At 41.3% G+C, this 23769-nt stretch overlaps 1 pseudogene; it reads right to left on the bottom strand.

The window, feature by feature from the left end:
• Positions 1-13703: 13703 nt before the first annotated feature.
• On the bottom strand, positions 13704-14240 carry LOC148029852 (eukaryotic translation initiation factor 3 subunit F pseudogene; annotated as a pseudogene).
• Positions 14241-23769: the final 9529 nt, after the last annotated feature.

The raw sequence follows: 23769 nt of genomic DNA, 5'->3' as shown, positions 1-23769 counted from the left end.
CCACTGGGATGCTTTTGGAAAAACGGAACCTCTTTCACTGGGAAAAAGAAGACGCCTATGCTCGATGCAAGAAAGGAGGGATATACAAGGAAAAGGGGAGTGGTGATGAGGTAGATCCATACATCCTTCCAGTAGCCTAGAAACACTGCAAGCGCAAACGCCCTCACTGGATTCATGGATGATCCTGACACGGGCCCTGCTAGCACAATACTTAATGCTATCGATGCTCCCACCCCTACTGACGCATGCAATCCCATTAGCACATGAGCATTGCTAGCAACTGAAGATGCCAAAATCATAAAAATCATTGCAACTAGATACTCCATGAAGAAAGCTCGACTTGCTGAAGCAGAAAACATGACTCTTGATGTAATGAGGGAGGTGAAGCTTCTTACGAAAGGAAACCTGAAACTGTTCCTATTAGAACTGTAAACAAGCAATGTTCTTCAGGTTTGTAAGTTGTGGCCGGTGTTGTGGCTTCTATCAAAGCAGGGTATTATGAAATAGGTATTGGTGCTAGGTTGGAGCCGATGACAATCAATCTGATGTCTTGGAGATCTGAACTGTGAATGAGGATTATTTAACCAATCAATCTCTGCCCGTATCACGCAGTGCCACTCCCAAAAACAGTATACCTCCCTCAAATGTTGTACGGGAAACACTACTTATAAGCTCCACTGGTCGAAGCTCTACACCTCCTATTTCTGGTGCAAATATCTCAGTTACAAGGGCTCTCCATATGCCGCTTTTTCACCCCATCTACTCCATTACAAAAAGCACATTCATTATTCAGACAGCAGTGCAGATAAAGAGAGACACAGATGAATAGGCCATTTACACAGGATAAGCCTCTTCTGGGCCACTTATTTGACATACCTCCTCCAGTTGATGACGCTGAGATAAGCCTGGTACCCGTATAAATATTGCAGCATCTCCTTGGATAGAAAAGACTGCATCAAAGTTGGAGACTGAGCAATTCATCAGCTCTAATGTTTTGGTGTATTGACTTCTCCATACTCATAACCACACTTGCTAAATTCATGGAAATGAAACCTATTCAAACTGTCAAGAAGTACAGAGACATTTCTGCTTATACAAACCCTGTGTTGCAACATGTAAAGAATGTTCACTTTGTTGGAGTGCAATCACTGATCAAAGAATAGCTTTGTCAGCTTGTTAAAAACTAGAGAGTCCTGAAGTGTCAAGTTTTGATCCTTAAGAACTGGTTGAAGTATTTCATGGTTACTTGAAACAAAATTTCTACATAGAATTCTGAGTGGAAAGACAGTGAATTTACAGTAAACACATGATATATACTATGCAGAACTCTTCTATGTTTTTGAAGGTGGTTCATTCAATACAAAGAATTCTATATGATCATGAACATTTTTTATCTTCCCAACAACTGATCAACATCACAGGAAGTATTTGTAGTCATAATAGATTTGACTTCATTCTCTTGCTTGATCTTCTATCCTGAAATTTATCAAGGACTTCTGAAGTTGCGACATTGCTTTCGAAACCCTTCAACATCTTTGGTGAACCTGACATGAAAGCGTCGCAGAAATTTCAGGTTGGGAGATACTTCAGCCTCTATTTCAGCCTCTTCTACAATTCCAGCTGCGTCTACTTCAGCTCCATCAATGACTGATGCGTCAAGTAGTTCAACAGAGGATCTAAAGTAGATTTTGTAGAATATGTCTATGTATATGCAGCTCCAAAATCAGCAAACACAATTGTATATGCAGCAACAGCAACAATTGCATCAACAGCAGTTGTCCCGGCAAAGGCAACTCTTTTCAGAGCAGGAGAATGCAAACAACGCGACTAAAGCTATTGAAGCAGTTGAGAATGAGAAGAAGCTATTTGACGGCCATAATGTTTGAGCATATTTGAAGACATATGAGATCAAGATGGGGTTTTTCAGAGTTCCAGCTGGACTTATGAGTAAGTATTTCCTTCGTCTTGTCACACCCGCCTTGAGGGCGAAAGTGACTGATCTTTTTATTCAAAATACACATTGGCAAGATTTTAAGAAGGCCCTGAAAGAAGAATATTTCCTTAAGGACTTTGGTATGGCTACACGGCGATCATTCCGAGAGTGGGTCTACATGCCAAACAAAGGTCTAGCTGCTTCAGAGTTGATTTGAGAATTCGAAGAGAGGTATAGTCAGCTTGATGCCATTGAACAAAGAGCATTGGATGTTGAAAAAGTTGAGCTTTTCTTGCAAGCTGCAGATCCTGCTCTTCAAGAAGGATTGGGTGAGCTTCTTGAGGATCGCACGAAGCCTATGGGTCTTATAACGGATTGGCAGGATGCTCAGGATGCAGTCTCGACTTTGACCAAGAGGAGGATATGGAAGACTCGCCTACAGAATGGTTCCATGACACCTACACCATCATCTGCTCCTATGCCTGCTTCTATCCATGTTATTTCTTCTCCTCCTCAGCGAGTTTCTTGGCCTATGCCAGTGCCTACCGTTTCCACTCCACCTATTCCTCCTGTTCCACGACCGATGCCTACACCTTCTGCTCCAAAACCATCCGCTCCATAGGTGCCTACCTCTCTTGATGACATAATCAAAGGCATAATAGATTTGACACTGGAGTCAGTTAAAGCGGAGTTGGTGGGAAAATTGAAAGAGCAGTTTGCTTCGACTGCACCTACTACTTCTTCTAGTGCTCCTACTGCACCTAGGAGTGCTCCTAGTGCACCTAGGAGAGATTGGAGATGTATTTGGTGCGATAGTATGGACCATCAGCATTGCATGGATTGTGAATCTTTTCAGGATGCAAGGAGGAAGAATTTGGTATATTGGGGACAAGATGGTAAAATTTAAATGACTGAGACAGGAGCTCCACTTGCTACCAACTTTGGTAAAGGTGGAATGAAGAAGTTAGTGGATGACATGGCTGCGCGTACATCTTATGTGACAGCTAGAGGTGATGCTTCTGCATATGGAGTCCAGATTGAGAAGGGATCAAAGACTCAGTCAGCACTATGGACTTATGCTATGGAGACTGCAAACAAGGGAAAAATTCAGCAAAATGTTTTGACTAGTGCAGGCTCTAGCATCAGATCAGAGACAGGTTGGGATTCGCCTGTTGAGACAGGTACTCTATTTATGCTTATTTGGCTAAGTCTCATGGAGCAGATGTACTTGTTCAGGAGAAGCGTAAGAGGGATGAAGAAAATCCAAGTGCAGCTAAGAAGACTAGAGGGGGTGAGTTTGTTACTCCACCTACTGCAGGACCATCTTCAAGACCAGGGCTAGATCGACAGATGGAAGATGCTCAAAAGAGAGAAAAGAGGCAAGAGCCTAGAGAGAGAAAGCAGATAGGGTTTAGATTGATGTTCGATATTGAGACATCTACGGACATGAAGAAAATCTTTAATGACAAGATACTTGGCAGTGAGGTGACTTTCACTATTTCTGAGGTTTTGGGCATCTCGAAAAGAGAGTTTCAGGAGGTCCTGAAGAGGAAAAGACATGCATTGTCTACCACTGATATACAGGGAGTTTTGATTGGGGAGTTGGATGAGGATGAGGATGAGGTTATGGTTGAGAATGCTTCTGTTTTTCCACAGGTAGAGAAGAGGGTTCAGCCTATGCATTATGCTGAAATTGATGACCCTGTCTTGATACCGCGTAGTCACTTTTCGCGGAGCCATTGGGCTAGGGCAACTACAGAGACGATGGTAAAGATTGGAGAGAAACAGGTGCCTTATGTTGCATTGGTGGATCATGGTTCAGAGATTAATCTCATAGTTCGTGCAGTTTATGAGAGTAACAAATGACCTATGGATGTAGAGCATGGGTGGTGTATGAGAGCCGCCAATAACACTGCAGGTGATTTGTATGCTGCCTGTCCTAGTGTCAGGGTTTCTATTGGTGATGTAGAGGAGGATTTCCATTTCTTTGTGCAGGATTCATGCTCTTATCCCATAATTCTTGGTCAGCCATTCATCACAGAGATGCGCATGGAAACAAAGGTAATGGATGATGGTTCTGCTTATGCACGGATTCGCAGTAAAGATGGCATGAGAGCAGTTCAGTTTATGACTGTGTGTGTGAACCATGTTAGAAACAGGGATACTCTCAGAGATGCACCTTTGCCCACTGTGAGGGATTCGGGTTTTCATTAGGTACCGCCATTTTGCGAGACGACGGTGGTACAGAGCAGAGGAGATTGGAGTTCTCGCCTCCTGGCAGCAGTGTTTTCTCCTCTGGTTTTATTGGGATTTCAGCAAACAGTTCGATGAGCTATCAGAAGATTTCTAGGTTGCCTAGAGCTGCCAGGCAGTACATATGCAGGAAGGAGAAAATTTTGAAAAATGTAGGAATTTTGGAGTATGATGAGCACATAGATGGGATGTATGACAGTATGATTTGTGCAGATACAATGGAAGAGATGAAAGATATGCTGAAAACTGATATGCAGAGTTGTCACAGTAATGTATTAGTGCAGTCCCTAGACATGTTTCATGAAATTGTAGATTTTGTGTCACAGATTGAGTCAGAGGCTGAGGTAACTCAGCAAAGAGTGTTGAGTGCTGAAGAAATTCAGCAAACAGAGTTTCCAGCTGGTTATGATCAGCTTTCAGAGACACAGAGGGCTGAAAACTTTCAGCCAACAGAGTTTACTGCTGAAATATTTCAGCATCCAGAGTTTAGGGCTGTTTCTATGCAGTCCATAGAGCAGAGGGCTGAGGATATTCAGCCATTGGAGTGCAGAATTGTTGATTTACAATAAGATTTGAGTAATGCAGAAGAGCATAATGAAGCCAGGGTTGACACGAAATACAAAACTGTGGATAAGAAGGTGAAGCCGGTAGCTGTACCGCTTCCACTTGACAGTGATCAGCAAATAGAGAGGGCTGCCAAACAGCCAATTTTGAGGAATCCGGAGCATATTGGTCATAAATTTTCAACAGAGACTCTTGCTGAATTGAAAATTGGAAATGGTGATTTCTTGTTACCCATAGAGAAGCAATGCTTTCAGGAGATGCTTGAGCGACATGGAAGGGGATTTGCTTTTTTCCCGCATGAGATTGGATGTGTGAATCCTGATATTGTTGCTCCTATGGTCATTTTTACTATTCCTCATATTTCATGGAATCTCCAACCTATTCCAGTGCCTAAGGCACACCTGCCAAAGCTGATTGATTTATTGAATGAGAAAATCAGGATGGGAATTCTTGAGCCTTCATCTGCACCATACTCAAATAGGTGGTTTACAGTTCCAAAGAAGAATGGTACTCTCCGATTTATTCAGGACATGTAGCCAGTGAACAGAGTTACTATCAGGAATGTTGGTATAGGTCCAGTTGTGGATGAGTTTGCAGAAGCATTTGCTGGACGTGCCATCTATTCTTTAGGTGATTTGTATTCAGGATATGATCAGTTTCAGCTCGCTTTGGAAAGCAGGGACATAACCACCATGATAACTCCTATTGGGCTTGTCAGGATGTGTACCTTGTCTCAAGGTGCCACTAATTCTGTTGCGCATATGATGAATGCCATGCATAAGGTCCTTCGTGATTATATACCTCAGCTTACCATGCCTTTCTTGGATGATGTGCCCATTAAGGGGTGTGCAGAAGAAGAGAAAAATGAGAGTCTAAATGAGCAGGGATGCAGATCCTTTGTGGCTGATCATATTTCAGCATGTGAGAAGATTTTGGCCAGGTTAGAAGAAGTGAACTTGACACTTTCAGGGCAAAAATCTGTTTTTGGAGTGAATGAGGTTGTCATTGTTGGACATATGTGTGGGTATTATGGCAAGAAAACCCTCACCTGATAAGGTGAATGCTATAGGCAAGATTGCACAGTATTGTTCTACCACTTCAGAGGTACGGAGATTCATTGGAGCTTGTGTGTTTTATATGATTTGGATACCTCATTCTGCACACATAGCAGATTGTTTATATCAGCTACTTCGAAAGGGGCAGAAATTCTATTGGGATGAGAGCCACACTAGAGCCATGCGAAAATTGAAGAAGTTATTGCAGAATGCTCCTACTCTCAGGAAAGCGGATTATAATTGTGGAAGGCCTATTTTATTGATAGTTGACACTAGTCCAATTGGCATAGGTTGGGCTGTGGGTCAAGATGATGCAGACGGAAACAGGTATGCTATTCGGTTTGGGGCGAAAGTCCTAAACGAGAGACAGAGGAGATATCCGCAAATCAAGAGGGAGCTACTGGGGATTGTCACGGCTCTCAAATGTGACAAGGAATACTTTATTGGAGCTTCAGTTGTGGTAGAGACAGATTGCTTGCCATTGATTGGTATGATCACGAGTTGCTCTACTCCGGATATAGCTATCCTGAGATGGATTGCATACATTAAGTCATTAAATTCGAAATTTAAACACATAGTAGGGAAGGATAATCTAGTGGCAAATATGTTGTCCAGAGCGAGATATGATGATGAGGAGACTCTACTTGCAGAAGAGGATGATGCAGAAATTTCAGCCACTATGGTTGATCATGTTTGTCATGTCTATGATATTGTGGCTTTCATAGAAGAACTCTATGTTGGAGATTGGTTGCAAATTGGCACGTATCTTAGTACACTAAGCAAAAGAGATGAATGGACAGATGAAGAGTTTAAGAAGATCACAAGGAAAGCCTATGGTTATTTTCTCAAGGACGGATTTCTTTGGAAGCATCCGAAGAAAAGAGGTGGATTACCTTTGCGGGTTGTCTGCGATAGAGAGACACAGTACAGGTGATGAGGGAGTTTCATGAGAGTCCTTGGGCTGGTCATAGAGGAGTGTGGGCTACTTATGAGAAAATCAAGGAGAAATATTGGTGGAAAGGCATGTATAGAGATTTTTCTCACTTTGTTGAGACTTGTAGAGACTGCCAGATGTATTCGGTAGTGCGTCATCGAGATGAGCTTCATCTGACCTATCCGCTATGCATTCACTATAAGTGGGTAGTTGATTTGGTTACTATGCCTATGGGTCTATGGCAGATGAGGTATATTGTTTTGGCTAGAGAGGATCTTACCAATCATGTTGAGGGCAGATCTTTGAGAACGAAGACCACTAGTGCAGTGTGTAAGTTCTTATTGGAGGAAATTTTCTGCAGGTATGGTTGTGTGGGTAAGATCACTGCGGATCGTGGTGAATTGGATGCAGATGAAGCTAGGGAGTTTTTCTCTCAGCTAGGAATCAAGTTGGCTCTAACTACAGCATATAATCCAGAGGGAAATGGAAAGAGTGAAAGAGGGCATCCGCCGATAGTGAAAGCATTAGCCAAAGCATGCAGAGGACAGATTGGAGAATGGCCGAGACTTCTACCATTTGCTTTGTGGGCTGATCGTACGACTCATAGTGTTACCACGGGATATATGCCTGCAGAGTTGATGTATGGTCAGAAACCGGTTATGCCGACTGAGACTTGTGTTTTGACTTGGTCAGTTTTACCTTGGCAGGAGGATTTGACGAGAGAGAAGCTCTTAGCTCTTCGGATTCGACAGTTGGAGAGAAGACCAGAGGATATTCAGCTAGCTATTGACAGGTTGAAGGTTGCTAGACTAAGAAATAAGGACAGGTTTGACAGCAAGCATCGCTTGCGGCCTAGAGCAATAGAAGAGGGAGATTGGGTATTTGATAGCAGCCTTGAAAATCAGCATACTGCACTTCGGAAGATGGTGAAAAGATGGTTTGGGCCGTACATAGTCAGACATGTTTTTGATAATGCAACATATGAGTTGACAGAATTGGATGGGACAGTGCTTAGAGTGCCTATTGCTGGAAAAAAAATCAAGATTTTCAAGAAAAGAGATGATGAAGATTATGCATTGGAAGAATTTTCAAGAGAAGAGCAACGAGAAGAAACTCCAATGGAAGAGACAGACGATATGACAGATAATCTTGTTGATATATGGGAAATGCATAATGAAGAGATTGATCTGTTTGTGGATCTTGATGATAACGATCATGGGTAGTTGGCCCATCCGGAGGATGCGCAGGATTAGAGGGGGTGGATGTCGTATTGCTGCGCATTCGAGGTGTGAAAACCACCCAAAAGTTGTGTGTGTGATTTGATACTTTGTACATACTTAGTCGTTATGTTTGCTCTTTCATTCTATGCGGAAAATATAGTGAAGAGGGTTTGGAGCAAGAGGAATTAATCAACAATGCTCTGGTTGACATGTATGCTAAATGTGACATGCTTGTAGAAGAACAGGGAGTTTTTGATAGATTGGTAACTCGAGATGCAATCTCATGGGCTACACTTATTTCAAGATATGCCGATTATGGGCTTTGTGAGGAAGTACTAAACTATTTCCAAGAGATGCAAATCGAAGTACATTGGTGGATATGTATGCCAAATTTGGGAGCTTGCTTGATGTTCAGCACACGTTTAACTGCATGCCACAATGCAATGAGTATTCTTGGAGTTCCCTTATCCTTGGCTATGTTGACATGGGGGATATGACAGTATTTTGGGCTAGCAACTGATATGGATGCAGTCAATTATTGGATGCTTGCCAATGACATGATTCATGCCCTTTATCCTAATGCTATAACAGTTGGAGAAGATGTGAGTGGAATGTCAGTCCTTTCCATCCGAGTTGCAGATGGTGGCATAGGTTTCGATTACAGGCTCCATATGGCTGTTCCAGATAGCACGGGCACTACATGATGATGTTGAAACAAAGGAATTTGCTTCACATGAATTTGTTTCTAATACTCTCATAAGTATGTATGGGAAGTTTGGAAATATTATGGATGCGGAGATTGTGTTTTGTGAACATGCTGAGGCGCTCAATAAAGAATTGTGTTTGGCTAGTGCTAGTTTTAGGTGTTTGGAAAACCATATTCCAAGGTCTTGAAGAAACTAAAGCTGCCAATTATTTGACAAAAGTAAATTCTTTGGTGCTTATTTACTGCCGTAGTATCTTGGATGGTAAAGGTACTTGCTGTAAAAGTTGCTGCAAGCAGCTTCCATCGCAATGCTTATTTTGAAAGGATAATGGCTCCACAAAAAACCTAGGGGACCTCAATTGGGAGTGGTTGGGCCGCTTTTCTAAAAAAAAGAGGAGCCTGAAGAAAAGCAACGAAATGATCGAAAACTAGGGAAGAGGATCGACTGGCTAGAGCTAGAACGACGCGAATTCAACAGAGATAGATGGAATTTTTTTTCTCAGTCGACGAGGGGATCGATTCTGCTACATCGACTGCCGCTCCTGATCATTAATGGTACCCAGAAGTAATGGAATCTTCTCACTATCCACTGGGATGCTTTTGGAAAAACGGAACCTCTTTCACTGGGAAAAAGAAGACGCCTATGCTCGATGCAAGAAAGGAGGGATATACGACGAAAAGGGGAGTGGTGATGAGGTAGATCCATACGTCCTTCCAGTAGCCTAAAAACGCTGCAGGCGCAAACGCCCTCACTGGATTCATGGATGATCCTGACACCGGCCCTGCTAGCACAATACTTAATGCTATCGATGCTCCCACCCCTACTGACGCATGCAATCCCGTTAGCACATGAGCATTGCTAGCAACTGAAGATGCCAAAATCATAAAAATCATTGCAACTAGATACTCCATGAAGAAAGCTCGACTTGCTGAAGCAGAAAACATGACTCTTGATGTATTGAGGGAGCTGAAACTTCTTACGAAAGGAAACCTGAAACTGTTCCTATTGGAACTGTAAACAGGCAATGTTCTTCAGGTTTGTAAGTTGTGGTCGGTGTTGTGGCTTCTATCAAAGCAGGGTATTATGAAATAGGTATTGGTGCTGGGCTGGAGCCGATGACAATCAATCTGATGTCTTGGAGATCTGTACTGTGAATGAGGATTAATTAACCAATCAATCTTTGCCCGCATCACGCAGTGCCACTCCCAAAAATAGTATATCTCCCTCAAATGTTGTACGGGAAACGCTACTTATAAGCTCCACTGGTTGAAGCTCTACACCTCCTATTTCTGGTGCAAATATCTCAGCTACAAGGGCTCTCCATATGCCGCTTTTTCACCCCATCTACTCCATTACAAAAAGCACATTCATTATTCAGACAGCAGTGCAGACAAAGAGAGACATAGATGAATAGACCATTTACACAGGATAAGCCTCTTCTGGGCCACTTATTTGATATACCTCCTCCAGTTGATGATGCTGAGATAAGCCTGGTACCCGTATAAATATTGTAGCATCTCGTTGGACAAAAGAGACTGCATCAAAGTTGGAGACTGAGGGATTCAGCAGCTCTAATGTTTTGGTGTATTTACTTCTCCATACTCATAACCACACTTGCTAAATTCATGGAAATGAAACCTATTCAAACTGTCAAGAAGTACAGAGACATTTCTGCTTATACAAACCCTGTGTTGCAACATGTAAAGAATGTTCACTTTGTTGGAGTGCAATCACTGATCAGAGAATAGCTTTGTTAGCTTGTTAAAAACTAGAGAGTCCTGAAGTGTCAAGTTTTGATCCTTAAGAACTGGCTGAAGTATTTCATGGTTACTTGAAACAAAATTTCTGCATAGAATTCTAAGTGGAAAGACAGTGAATTTACAGTAAACACATTATAGATACTATGCAGAACTCTTCTATGTTTTTGAAGGTGCTTCATTCAATACAAAGAATTCTATATGATCATGAACATTTTGTATCTTCCCAACTGATCAACATCACAGGAAGTATTTGCAGTCAACAGATTTGACTTCATTCTCTTGCTTGATCTTCTATCCTGAAATTTATCAAGGACTTCTGAAGTTGCGACATTGCTTTCGAAACCCTTCGACAATGTGTTGGAGCACCTTGTTGTCATGCCTTGGCAAGCCATTCTTTCTTTCCATCTTTCCGTTTCTTCCTAGTTTGCATGCAGTATATGCATGAAAATTTTGCATTCGCTGCATTTGATAAACCAAACATACACTTCAATGTTTTTAAATCACCTGCAAGATGCCATTCAAATTGATAGTCCACAAACACCTTGATGTGTAAAATTGCTCCATTATTTTGTTGTTGAATAATACTGGGTATATTAGTGAGGTTAAAAAATACTTTAAGCACTTCATGGTCCTCTTTTGATACTTCAAATGTTGCAACCCACCATTTTTCATTCTCTGATTGTACACTGGATGGTTTTCATCAATGTTGGGATCTAATGCTCGATTCATAAGTGTTATACTCGCATGTTCAAGTTTTTGCCCCTTAATAATCTCACTCTCATCATCAAGTTTGAGGAGCTTGCCTCTACATTCTTTGCGCTTGACAAGGTTCAATAGCAAGATGATGCAACAAAATAAAAGTGCAATTGATTGTAGAAGAGAGAGAGGAAGACTTCAAATTACCACCTTCATATAATAGGAAAGAGGAAGGGATCATGAATCATGTGCATTAGTAGAGAACAGGTGGAATATGAACTTGGTTGCCAATCTCCATAGAGTTTGTGCAAAGGTTGCTCATGATCATTAGGGTGGAAACATTCGGAGCCACTAACTTGTCTCAAAGTGGATAGTTGGATTGATGCCATTTGGCAACCATATGCACTGCACTCAATACTAGATGGAAGAAAAAGAAGGAACAACCGAGAGAATAGAAGGGTGGAGCACTAAAGATAGGACGACATTATTTCTAGGAAGAAAGTTATGAATAGAGAAGATTAGTAGCAGACGATGTCTATAAGATCCAAGATGGGCTTTAGCTTCTTGATCAATACCCCTCCCTTAGACATGCAACCACTTAATGGTCAAATATTTATCTCTTTAGTAAAGAGACTACTGGTTTGGCTATAACTATAGCTAGCATGTCATTAGCTAGGCTACAATGGTGTATCATTGAAGTTTATAAATTACTTAGCATCGGAAGCTCTTGCTAAAATTTTCCCAAGCTTCTACATTACTCACCTTCCACTCATCCAAAGCACTCAATGAATTTGTCTCTTTGTTTCCAATAACCTTCCAATTGAGGCCCATCAAAATATCTCCCTTACCCTCTCCACATCTCTCAATTCAAATGATACACCAACATTATCCTAAGCCATTGATAAGCTACTCTATTCTCAAACAAGTGGCTATTCTAAAAAATGTGCTTTGCCATGAAAGTGGGTATACAAGTAAAAGAGTACCCATGGATTCCCCAGGCCAGCCTATAAGGCTAGAGTGATTGCTAATAAGGGTTTTAAGCAAGAGCAAGGTATTGACTTTGATAAAGTCTTCTGTATTGTCATCAAGATGACTACCCTATGCTTGGTTTTGGCTTTGGTTTCCAACTCGATCTAGACCTATATTGGATGGATGTTAAGATAGCTTTCTTACATGGGGACTTGGATGATGACATTTATATGGTTCTTGCAAGGTGAAGTACAACAGGTGCACCAGGACAATGAGGCCCTCACGACCCGGTGTCGTAGATTTCGTGTAAAGGATGCAGAACACGGGGTTCAAGGTACAGCAAGAAATAAAGACTTTCAAGAAGATCTCGATAACACAATATTTGATGCCAAGTTCATTATATTGTTTGTCAAGTATTTTACAAAAGAAGAGTCAAAAAATAAATGACAAAGCATGTCAATCTATCCTCTGGTTTTCAATAAGTGTATGAACTTGGATTCAGGGCACCAAATAAATCTCTCAGTTTCAAGACTTAATCATAAACAGCTTTACTGTTTCTATCTAAGGGTACTTTAGGCCATTCATATCATTCAAAAATGAATGACTGTTTGGATCTCTAAGTAGTTGAGATTACAAGGTTCCAAGTCAAGGCCATATTTCACAATGTAGGCATGCAATTTATTACCATCAGCAAGATCTGCCCACTTTCAGCTCTTTTCCTGTCAGTTTCCATTTGACTTCTGTAAGGATATCTGAGTAATTAATCCAAGGAGCCTGGTTGCTAGGACATCCATCAAGCGCTTCAATTCTCACAGCTGCAGTATTGTAGTAGTTCACAAAGTATATAAAGCTAAACTCTGTTTCTTTGGAAATGTACAGTAAATCAAAGTGCATGTTCTGCCGATCCTGAGGGCAGCAATCCCTTTCATCTTGTAGTATAATACTGAGGATTCTCCTGTGCTGTACTCAGCTTTCAGGGTGAGGTTGCCATTGTTGATGTTCAGCTTCATATCGTCCCTTAGCCTTTAGCACCATTACGTTGAGGACACCAATCTTCAGAACTGACTTGATGGCAACTTGATCCACCTTGCACCTGTCCACCAAAGGCAATCTCCACAGACTTCTCATCTACTCTAGAATCCTGCTGAGACTGTGTGTTAATATACCCGTACTCTGCATCTACTTAACTGGATAAGTTATCAGGTTTCGAAGCGGCGGTGTGAGCACGCATATCACAGGATTTTTGGGGAACGACTCCTTGATCTTCCCAGTTTTAGATCAGATGTTCTCTCTGTGGGGGAGTAAATGAATCATCGAACCTGTCACACATACATGAGGTCTGTTTTGGTGTGTGTATCTTGCGTGACTTCAACAAATTTCTTCACCATGGTGGTTTGCTTAAAAATACCAGAGAGCTTCTGCAAGAGATTTGGACTGAACGACATGAATGCTTGCACGTCCTCAAGTCATGTACTAGACATCAGGGATTGTGCCAGGTGAGCGGGCTCAAATCAACAGCATATGGCATCCTCGGATGCCGATCCAGGGAATGGAGGCTATCACCCCCCGCGAGATGCGGGATGAGAGACGCTGTGGTATGCGGAACAAGGCATTTTGATGCCCGCACTCAACAGCAGAAACTAGACCTGCTCCATGGTTCAAATGCATGCTGAGCAGATAGAAATAGGGCAAAGGCAGCGAACTGCAGCTTTGGCATGCCCGTGTCGGTATCAACAGTCAAGTAAACAGGATTTGTAGCTTCTCTTGCATAGAAGTCTTGAATCAAAGCATCACTCCCGCTCACTCCAACATTAGTAGAATGCCAGCCAATAATCACTTCTTTGGGATTCACCCGCTGATGCAGCTCAAACATACACCGATGATACTCTATATCCACAGCTACCTGTTCAGACGATTCATTGTGAGGCACTGCATATGAATTGCGGATATCAACGGTGCCATCAGAAGATATCGAGCCTAACAGAGTGCCAATGACACGATCGGTCTGGTCATTGCGCCTGATGTACGAGTCACAGATGTTGAAAAGGACAGTGGGATGGAGTTTGGCCACCGCCCCGGTTGGGCCAGAGACGAGCTGCAGGATCGTACTCCCTGTCGACACGCCTTGTGCCTGGAAATTCTGTGCCCATTAAGCCCCCCCTCGATTAACCTGTGACTCCTTCTTCTATCGCCTTAATCTCGACTTCTTCCTTTCCCTCCTATCCTCTGTTTTTGCATATTACTCCACTCTCTTCCTTCCGCCTCACTCCTGCATAGTGCAATCTTCCCTCCACATCTTATTCAAGTCTGCAGCAAGTCCTATGGGCCAATTACACTCTGAGAGGAGTATTCACTGAACTTCCACAATGGAGGGTATTGTGAACAAAGATTTGGTCTTGAAAATCATGCACACGAGATGATCGAGGAGCCTCCCGGGTGCCAGAAATCGTCGATGTGCAGTACGATGACGAAGATTTCAAGTTTCGGAAAGTCACCTGAGTCCTCTATACTGGCAAAACTATCATGAAGATGTATACTACAGTAAGAAGGGCCCCCTTCTCTCACCGCCATAAGAGCGTTGGATATGAACTAACCACACCTCCCTCTCCACTTTCTCTGAAGATACACAAGACAACACCCAGGAATGACTCAAGCCAGCCGGCCTCAAAATGGTCTGCTGACTATTGCTGACATGTGTTTATGAAACATTTTCGGCATAGCCTCGTCGTCTGTGTCACCCCTTACCCTCGTCCACCGGGTGAGCACAGGGTGAGCTATTTCTTTCCAAACCTGGATGGCACCCTCTATTTTTCTCTTCCCCCCAATTAGTCTCTTTTCCCCTTCCTTTTCTCCTCTATTTTTAGTTTTTCTTTTTCTTGTTCACATGTCAAAATTAAGCAAGCGACCTTCCTCATTCCAGCACTTTTATAAAAGTCTGACATGAGCATAATTTTTGTCAAAGCCTTGCTGTGCTAGTAATATGTCACCATGCCTTTTGCATTAATTCAACATTGACATCCAAGCAACCAAGATTATTTGCAAGAGGCATATCTTGCAGCAACTCTGCTTCCTCCTTTAAATGTCCTTCTTGTAGCATATCTCCAAAACACTTGCACCAAGGCTGTCATTGCACATAGAGCTAGATCAAATAGCAGCAGGACAAAGATCCTTTGGCATCAGTTTTTCATATTTTTCTAATACACGCACATCATGCATCCAAACAAAATCATGCGCATGCACTAAGGGAATATATACATTGGATGCGGATTATTAAAATGCATCACACAAACAATGAATCACACGCGGAAATTAGCACAAATGCACAACAAAAGAAATGGAAGTGTATACGACTCGGATGCGCAGCAACACGACACCGGGTTTAGTAGTAGTATGAGGAGCTTTATGAGCAAGGATAGTGCCTCCAAGCCTATCGTGAAGCTCGGTTGGATTTGCTAGAGTTCCTATAGGACTAATACAAGCGAGCCATAGTAGAGTTTGCCTTTTTGCACAGATGACTTGCTGCAGCAGTCGATTATCTAAAGAATGGAAACTTTATCGATTTGGATATGGTGCAAAAACCATACATGCCAACTCGACCTATGGGATATGTGGAAAGAAGTAATGTAAAGATTCTGGGCCACACTCTTGGATCCCTACTCCCAACTGCCATCTCTATCACATCGGATGATGATTTGGATGCTGACCCTAGTCCCAATTCTACGATGATTTGGATGTTGACACCCAATCCCAATTGTCAAATGATGATTTGGCAATTGGATGCCGACACCGAGTTCAAATTATTGTTGGCCTAACTTGCCCTCTCAACACATGTCCTAGCACCACTACTAATTATGACTCCACAACACCATTTTCATCCACACTTGTGGCCTCTCCTCCCATGAGGGCTTGGTAGCCACGCTTTAGTAGAAGGCTGCAACCTCCACCACCATCAATATTCCCCATGGCATGCCTCCAAATCTTGGAAAAATGCCAGCAATCCCTTCTCCCACATAGATTGCCACTAATGTTGTAGCTATTAGTAGGGGTAGCCTCGGATCCCACCTCAGATCCCTCCTCATCCCTCTAGTGTGCAACCGCTTTGAGGACAAAGGGAGTCTGCCTTGCACCCACCCTCCACACAGCCCAGTACCACTTATAGGCTAGATGCCACTGGTGCAAGGGGAAGATTGTGCTCAAAGAGAAGGCCATTCCCCTCACTTATGATGAAGCCCTCTCCGTAGACCCTAACCAAGACTTCTTCAACTTGGCCCTAGTACCTCCTCTCAATATCCCAACTAGCTAATGCTTACGAAGAAATGAAAGGCCCTAGAGCAATAGCAAGATGAGGCCACAAAATGTATTGAAGCCTTGCAAAGAAATCACTGCTAACTTCTCATTGGTGATGCGGATGCCAAGGTCAAGTACCTCATGAAGCATATCTCGCTAGTAGTTCCGAAAAGACTTGGACCAGACCTTCATTACCACTAGCGGTATGATAAATCATACAATCTCATGACCTTGTTGTATGATATTTTCCCAAATCCTCCTACCATCTACTATTAAGGGCAACCAAGTTAGTCTAGTTCATTGATATATATTACTTATGAGTAGTTGTCTTCCAAGATATATTATGTGTTCCAATGCTTGTAGTCCCATCTTTTTATATAGGGTTATGGAATATATGAGCATACATTTTCAGCATGAACTTTCTAGGAGCTCTGAATGTTGTTCATCTCTATCACTATACTTTGTAGTTACATTAGAATGCCAGCATACCCCTATGTTGGGTCCGGTTATGGAAAGGTTGTGCTATTCCATAGAGCTGAAGGATCTAGGCTTGCAAGGTATGTAGTCTACACAGTGGCTTATCAAACTGGCAGACCAAAACAGAATTAAGCCTTTGGGATCTCTCCCATACATGAAGATAACCCTCGCCAGGAAGAGATTATTGGCTAATCTATCTAGTGGTAAAACCAAATTCCTATGGGGTCTCATACCCTATGCTATTGGAAAGACCATGGCTTTTTGAAGCAAGAGCACGGATGGATTGGTTCAAAGGATTTCTAATCCTAGGCAGCAGCGAACCAAACAAAGTGGTGCTAATGTTGTATGGATTGCAAAAAGGGAATGGATCCACTTCCATTGAAGTCTTAACAAACTCTTCCAACAAGGAAATAATAGATGGCACATTAGGAGACAAAGAAGCTGTCAAAAAATCTTTTTCAAGAAAATAGAGGTATAGTCCTTAATAGTGGGCATTGGTAAGCCAACTCTTGAAAGAATCCAAGTCTTTGTCAATGGGTGAATACCTCTTACCTAAACCTAAAATAACTTCTAAAGTCACCTGTGATAGCAAGATAGAAGCATGGATGTATTGTTCTCTCTATTACATGGCTGTAGTAGAGAAAGAGACAGACGCAGGGTGAGAGCTAGAGACATAGAGAGAAGCAAAATGAGAGACACGAGCAGAAGCAGAGGCATGTCAAAAGAATGGATCTAGAGCATGGCTATGGTGGCTTTAAGAGATAGAGTGAACTCATGAAGACATAGAGTTGAAGATAGAATGTCACATAAGTGAATTAGGTTCCAAGATTGAGCCTTGGAGTCATAAACATAGTCTTGTGTGGTTGGACTCTCAATTGAAAGGACAAAAGTACCATCATATTGCATTACTCATCTTGCAAGTACACTGATTATAGTAGTTTGGTTGTTTCATTCTCCTCACTCTGCATATGGGATTCACGAGATCTCTTCCTAAAGCATACATCAATTTTCATTCCTCAACACCCCCCTCAAATGATGAGTTCCTACACTTGCTAGCTTTTGCCCCCCCTACATGATGGCCCGTGAGACAAGCTCATAGGCAACCTAGTCAAGTTAAAGCTTCAAACTTTACATCTTTGGTAAGGGTTTTGTTTTACAAAGAAAATCCACTAAGGGAAAGATAATTTCTTCAAAATAATCTATCAAAGTTGTTGTTGATGGCGGAAGCATCTTCTTCTTCTTCTTCTCTTTCATTCATGAATTGATTTTGGTGGTTACCATTTTGCATTTGTTGTGCTTTTTTACGGTGGAAACATTCACTCGCTATATAGCCAATCTTACCAAAATAATGATGTATCATCCCGGAGTTGAATCCTCAGCCTCTTCCTTTGGATCTAGCAACTTCTTTGGTGTATAAGAGATTTTCCCTAGATGATGGGACACCATCGTTTGCATTCTTGTTCTTTTGTTTATTCTCTTCATCAAGAAGGGAGTGCTCAATATCTTTAAGTGAGAGAATTGGAACATTGCTTAGAGTGGACAGAAGATTCTCATATGGATCCTTATTTACACTTGCAAGAAGTACGGCTATTGCTTCATCTTCATCAATATTCTTCTTAAGAGTTGCAAGTTGGGTTTTTAGGCTCTTAAAATTGTTAATGTGTATGGTCATGGAAGCACTGTCTTTTATATCCAGTTTATAAAACTGCATGAGTAATTTTACCTTTGAATTCTTTAATTGGATAACAAAAACCCTATCAAGTTCCTCCCAAGTAGTTCTAGCATCTCTGATGCCAAAGATATGATGTAGCACATCATCACTTAGTCCCCAGGCAATGATGCCTAGAGCCTTATTGTTCATCTTTTTCCACTCCTTTGTCTTGAGGTGGTCTTCTTCATCGAACCCATCATCATAATCTTCCTTCTTGCTATGTGCATCATCCTCAAAGAGGTCCCACAAGTCCTTTCACACAAGGTGGTACATGGTCTTCTCCCTCCAGGCATGAAAGCCTTCTCCATTGAACTTGGCTATTTGCTCAAGTTCAAACATTTTTCCATGAGTGTACTGGGGCAGTGTCTATCCTTTTACAATGAGATTGAAGCTTACAAGAGATTTAATCAGTTGGGCATTCCACATTAAAATCTTCATATTTTTCATTGCAAGAACTGAAATAAAACCAGCAAATGAATTGTTCTTGGATGTGTCAAGAAACACAAGTGCCAAGAAACACTAGGTTAGTATCAAGAGATACTAGCTTGATTTCAAGCTTGATGTTGCCTGATTTTATGTGGTCTACTTTTTTGGTCGGGACAGCTTGTACAGTGAATCATTTGAGAAACCCTTTTAGTGGGAGATAGCTTAGGTATGGAACTTCCAATGCCCTATTGTCATGGACAGCATCGCACTATGCAAACTAAGAATCAACAGTACGAATAGAATTCAGTGTAGTTGGAAAATGACTTCAAATTTGAGTAATGCTGGGCTATGTGGTAAGCAATGTCAAGCTTTGAGGTGACAGACAGGAGCTCTAAGAGCAGGAAGAGAAGTCTCCTAAAGGAAGCTTATCAAGATCTTGCTTGGTTGAAGAGATCTAAGAGCTGAAAGTAGAGTAGGTGCAGTTTGGCTATGGCAACCATGAATGCTATAATGAAGGTAGAGGTGAAAATGAGGTCATAAGCTAGCATTGAGCTGGACTGAAGTTAAGATAGCTTGAGAGAGTAGAGAGGAAAGATACATTGAGTTGGGCCATGCTCAGTTGTGCTCTGATACCATGTCAAAAGAATGGATCTAGAGCATGGCTATGGTGGCTTGAAGAGATAGAGTGAACTCATGAAGACATAGAGTTGAAGATGGAATGTCACACAAGTAAATTAGGTTCTAAGATTGAGACTTGGACTCATAAACATAGTCTTGTGTGGTTGGACAATGACTCAAACTCTCAACTGAAAGGACAAATGTATCATCATATCGCAATACTCATCTTGCAAGTACAATGCTTTATAGTAGTTGGGTTGTTCCATTCTCCTCATTGTGCATATGGGATTCAGGAGATCTCTTCTTGGAGCATACATCATTTGTCATTTCTCAACAAGGCAGAGGACACAACAAAGAGTTTGTTCTTCTCTTACGAAACCCTTATAGAGGTAGAAACAGATCCTAAAGAGGACGAAGATGACAAAGCAGAAGAAGACTATGAAACTGGGCTGGAAGAATCTATCCCACTCGCAGAAGGCATAGATGAGAAAGAAGTTCAAAAGGCTACAGAAGCAGGAGATCCCATGATGTTAGATAGAGTGAGTATGGTATCCTTTGGACTGGCAAATGAGTTGCATCATATGCAAAACCTTCATAAGAAATGGATTAAGTAGAATAAACCTTCCTTCAATAGTGGCTCTTATCGCCCAATGTCACCCTTCCTAAGAGCTCGAGTAAGTTACTCATGAATATATGTGTGAATCAAATGGGTTCAAAATAAGGTATTTTTAAAATACCATTTTTATATATTTTTTACATACACAAGGGTGTAATATAAAGGGGTTATTTACAAATTGAATAGAAAAGGGTTATGTTTTATTCATGAAAAATTCATAGATAAGGATATTTATAAATAGGCCTTGAATGCATGTGATGTAGGGGATATATATATATATATATAGTAACTTCCCCAAGCCTAAGAGAGGATGATGATGATGCACCATGCCAACAACCACCAATTCGATAGCCCAAGCAAAACTCCAAAAGTTCCTGCTATGTAACGATTCTGGATGTATCGATGAATCCTCTAGTCAAGAGATAAATAACCCTCCTACAAGATCCAAAACAACCCTAATACCCTTTCAGCTTCCCAAGGAGTAGGTTTAGTCTCCACTAAAAGAGGAAGTCAATTCCAGTGGATATCAGAAGAAGAGAAGAGCACTCCCTTGAAGGAGACAGATCTCTACCCAAAAGCAATCCATGGAACCTTCATCTGTAAAGTGGAAAGTGAAAAGTAATTATCGTTCCTGGATACTGATGGTAACGAACGTCACCTAAAGGTGGGTATTAGTCTTCCATAAGAAGACGTGTCAATCTTGCATGACCTTTTGAAGGAGAACTTGGACGTGTTTGCATGGTCATATAAAGATCTAAAGGGGATTGATCCCAGAGTGTGTCAATATCACATCGATATGGAGCCTGATACCAAGCCTGTGAGGCAAAGATAAAGGCGCATGAATCCAAGTTACTTCACCCGGTGAAAGCTAAATTACTGAAGCTCCTTGAAGACGAGTTTATCTATCCACTGCAGCCAATAGTGAATGGGTTTTTCCCATCGTGGTAGCACCCAAGAAGAATGTAAAGCTACAAATATGTGTGGACTTCCAAAAGCTGAACTCTAAGACTAAGAAGGACCATAACAACCATTGGACATAGTGGTAGGCCATTAGCTCTATTCTCTCTTAGCTGGATTCAGTGGGTACAACCAAGTCCAGACATTGCAAAAGAAGATCAATCCAAAACAACCTTCACAACAGAATGGGGAACCTATGCTTACAGAGTAATGTCATTTAGGCTCTGTATTAAGGCTCCTTCTACCTTCCCAACAACGAGTGATGATGGCTGCATTCCAAAATCATTTTCATGACTTCATTAAGATGTACTAGACGACTTTTGTATCTATAGCCTAATCTATGACATTGGGGACACCTGGAGTAGTGCTTTGACAAATGTCGAGAGTATGGGATCTCTCTCAACCCTCACAAATGCAACTTCGGAGTCTCTTCAAGAGTTTTTCTAGGGCACATTGTCTCTACACAAGGGAGAGCAAGAGACTCTGCCAAGATCGAAAAGATTACAGCTTTAACAACGCTAACCAACCTCACATAGTTAAGGGGATTCCTTGGCCATGTGGGCTATTACAAAAGGTTCATTGTGCACTTTGAAACAAAGGGAGTTCCCTTCCATAAGCTCGTGACAAAAGATTCAGAGTTTATGTGGATCACTGATTGTGATGAAGCATTCAACACTCTGAAGCAGTGTCTGATTGAAGCACCCATCCTGCAACCTCTTAATTGGATGAACGAACTCCATGTGGACACTAATGCATCTATTGAAGGCCTAGGAGTGGTCTTATGTCAAAAGTCTCCTCAAAGTTGAATCAATCAATCTATTATGCAAGCTGAAAAGTAACTGACTGAGAAAGGAACTATACAGTGACAGAGTTCGAATGCTTAGCAATGGTGTTTGTCTTACAGAAGTTTCGACACTAGTTGCTGTCAACTCACTTCAAATTCTATGTGGACCATGAGACTCTATCCTTTTTTATGAAGAAACTAGATGTGAAGGGAAGAATGATGAGACGTCTCCTTCTATTTCAGGAGTTTAACTTTGAAGTGGTTACCAAATCGGGTCGTTCCCATGTCTTAGCTAATCGTTTGTCGCAAAATGAACTAATAAGAAGTAATCAAATACTATCCTCAAGACATCAAGAGAACATGTTAGAACATCATATCTCCACCAAAAAACATCATGAGCTTCTAAAACTTAATCAATCTTATAAAAAACACTTCCAAATCAACTAATCAACACACAAAATCAATAAAAAATCAACCATTTAGTCCACAAAAACAACAAAAATCAGCCAAAAAATAAAGCCATTTCAATAGTCAACAACTGCTATGCTGATTATGGATGCTCTTTGGCAATCTAACACCTTGCAGCTCTAGTAAATGCAAATCCTTATAATTTTACCATTGATTATCTCTATGTAAAAGGAAGATAGCCTTGTTCAAGTAAATGATATACAATACTACCCTTGACACAAAATTTTATGAACCACGGCCCTGTATCTCTTTCAAATGTGTGTGAATGGTGACAAAAAGGATTATGAAGCTACTTTAGTTGCTATTGATGATGGTGGCTGCTATAGAAACCTTTTCTTTCTTTAACAATGCCATAGGCCAAAGGGTTCTCTCAATCATGAGAGACAATATTGAGAAAGTTTTTCTCTGCTAGGTATGAGGGCTCTGATCCATCAATAATGAGACATTGTTGATGATATAACTTACTATTTCCCTTTGACCTTGCTTGATGAAGCCCCATTGTCCCTTATAGTATAGGCAAAAAACCCAAATTATTTCCCTTCATTTCCCCTTTGATTCAAATTGCCCATCTCTCCCTATTTTTTAATCTTCCCCTTCTTCAAATGGTGAGAAGAGAATTGCCATCACATGTTAGATTGTGCAAGAAGAGGAAATAAATTCAATTACCATGCTTACACATCACATTATTTATGAGAATTTAGGAGACATTCATCAGCACCATTTGGAATTCTAATCAAACATCTTCTTACAAAGCATTAGATTTTTGCATTCTTGCTTCATAGCTACCATGGTTTGAGGGTGTCCACCACCACACTTGGTCAGCAACATCTTCTTCCAACAATGATGGCCCTCTCTTGTCTAGTTAGATTGCGAATTTGAGCTCGTTTGCCTCTCTATTTGGCCAAAATTCACTTGTTCTGGTTGAGTGTGAACATTCAAAATGGGAACTAGTTATTTTGAAGTTTAAGCTAATAAAGCTTAGAAGGCTTAAGCCACAAAAAGAAAGTAATGGGGGGGAGGGTTTCAAGGCACCATTTTTTTTTCGCCCCCTCATTTCTTGAGAAAAATACCTTTCTAGTCCAGTTGAATGGAGAGGGACCCTCTTAGGCTTGAGATGCACAATTTTTTCACTCTCAATTGCTTCATAAATCAAGGGAAATGATACACTGAATCAAAATCTCTTATTTCACTCTTTCTCTCTGTGCTCTCTACATCTTGTTTCCATGGCTACACTAGGTGAGAGAGGGGGTGGGTTGAGATGAAAGATTTTGGATATGTGATGATGATGACGTATTATGGAGCATAGATCGAAGAAGGAGGGTGCATTAGTGGCC

Source organism: Lygodium microphyllum, chromosome 10 (genome assembly GCF_053477565.2).
Source record: "Lygodium microphyllum isolate KBCC chromosome 10, Lygodium_microphyllum_v1.1.10, whole genome shotgun sequence".
Lineage (NCBI taxonomy): Eukaryota > Viridiplantae > Streptophyta > Polypodiopsida > Schizaeales > Lygodiaceae > Lygodium > Lygodium microphyllum.
Note: the sequence above shows the minus strand (reverse complement) of the source record. Positions and strands in the feature narration are given on the sequence as shown.